We start from the raw sequence: 2310 nt of genomic DNA on the forward strand, positions 1-2310 counted from the left end.
GAGGTAGGAGGTGGCTGATCGAGAATTGGTGAGTTTTCCAAAGTCACGTCTCGAGCCTCCAGGTCTGCAGAGACCGACCAGGGCTGCCGCCCAACCGACTATTCACCCTTTTTGGGCGGGAATTTTTTCCATTTTTGTCCATTTTTCGGGTTTTTGGTCGGGCTTCAAAAACGGCAGCCCGAGGCCTGGCAGAGGCCGGGGCATGTCCCCGGTCGCGCCAGGCGGCTCGCGCGACCCGATTAGGCCCCGAAAGGAGTCGGGAAATCGGCAGACCTGCCCGAGTTCAGCCCGGGGGAGGCGGGGGGCAGGTCGGTTCGGCTCAAATCATTAACCAAAGCCGAGACTTGGTCTCGCTGGCGCAACCGAAGTGCCAGGCTGGATAACTCATTAACCAGAAGGCGGCTGGAGGCAGGCAGGGCTGATGGCTGAGGCCGGGTGGAGGCCACCCGCGGCCGGGAAAGTCAAAAGTCCCGTTGTGTGGAAGTCTATGAGGTCAGATTCGGCCGCCTTACCGGGCCTGCGGTTGATGGTTTCCCGCTTGGGCAAGCGAGTCGGCCCGGCAAAGTGGCCACTTGCATTTTCTGGCAAGTGTCTGCGAACAACGTTAATGAGTTGAACCTCGGCAATTGTCGGAAGTCCCGATGAAGAAATGAAAATGCCCCTTTTGCGGGGATTTGGATGCTCATGGCCGGCAGCAGGTGGCCCGACGCCCCGCCAACTTGACACTTGTCATTTCTGTCCTTGGGGGTTGGCGGGGTATCTGCACAGAGGTAGGAGGTGGCAGAATCGAGACTTGGTGAGTTTTCCAAACAAACGTCTCGAGCCTCCAGGTCTGCAGAGACCGACCAGGGCTGCCGCCCAACCGACTATTCACCCTTTTTGGGCGGGAATTTATTCCCTTTTTGCCCATTTTTCGGGTTTTTGGTCGGGCTTCAAAAGCGGCTGCCCGAGGCCTGGCAGAGGCCGGGGCATGGTCCCCGATCGCGCCAGGCGGCTCGCGCGACGCGATTAGGCCCCGAAAGGAGTCGGGAAATCGGCAGACCTGCCCGAGTTCAGCCCGCGGGGGCGGGGGGCAGGTCGGTTCGGCTCAAATCATTAACCAAAGCCGAGACTTGGTCTCGCGGGCGCAACCGAAGTGCCAGGCTGGATAACTCATTAACCAGAAGGCGGCTGGAGGCAGGCAGGGCTGATGGCTGAGGCCGGGTGGAGGCCACCCGCGGCCGGGAAAGTCAAAAGTCCCGTTGTGTGGAAGTCTATGAGGTCAGATTCGGCCGCCTTACCGGGCCTTCGGTTGATGGTTTCCCGCTTGGGCAAGCGAGTCGGCCCGGCAAAGTGGCCACTTGCATTTTCTGGCAAGTGTCTGCGAACAACGTTAATGAGTTGAACCTCGGCAATTGTCGGAAGTCCCGATGAAGAAATGAAAATGCCCCTTTTGCGGGGATTTGGATGCTCATGGCCGGCAGCAGGTGGCCCGACGCCCCGCCAACTTGACACTTGTCATTTCTGTCCTTGGGGGTTGGCGGGGTATCTGCACAGAGGTAGGAGGTGGCAGAATCGAGACTTGGTGAGTTTTCCAAACAAACGTCTCGAGCCTCCAGGTCTGCAGAGACCGACCAGGGCTGCCGCCCAACCGACTATTCACCCTTTTTGGGCGGGAATTTATTCCCTTTTTGCCCATTTTTCGGGTTTTTGGTCGGGCTTCAAAAGCGGCTGCCCGAGGCCTGGCAGAGGCCGGGGCATGGGCCCCGATCGCGCCAGGCGGCACGCGCGACCCGATTAGGCCCCGAAAGGAGTCGGGAAATCGGCAGACCTGCCCGACTTCAGCCCGCGGGGGCGGGGGGCAGGTCGGTTCGGCTCAAATCATTAACCAAAGCCGAGACTTGGTCTCGCTGGCGCAACCGAAGTGCCAGGCTGGATAACTCATTAACCAGAAGGCGGCTGGAGGCAGGCAGGGCTGATGGCTGAGGCCGGGTGGAGGCCACCCGCGGCCGGGAAAGTCAAAAGTCCCGTTGTGTGGAAGTCTATGAGGTCAGATTCGGCCGCCTTACCGGGCCTTCGGTTGATGGTTTCCCGCTTGGGCAAGCGAGTCGGCCCGGCAAAGTGGCCACTTGCATTTTCTGGCAAGTGTCTGCGAACAACGTTAATGAGTTGAACCTCGGCAATTGTCGGAAGTCCCGATGAAGAAATGAAAATGCCCCTTTTGCGGGGATTTGGATGCTCATGGCCGGCAGCAGGTGGCCCGACGCCCCGCCAACTTGACACTTGTCATTTCTGTCCTTGGGGGTTGGCGGGGTATCTGCACAGAGGTAG

The sequence above is a fragment of the Pristiophorus japonicus genome, unplaced genomic scaffold (assembly GCF_044704955.1).
Source record: "Pristiophorus japonicus isolate sPriJap1 unplaced genomic scaffold, sPriJap1.hap1 HAP1_SCAFFOLD_2463, whole genome shotgun sequence".
Classification (NCBI taxonomy): domain Eukaryota; kingdom Metazoa; phylum Chordata; class Chondrichthyes; family Pristiophoridae; genus Pristiophorus; species Pristiophorus japonicus.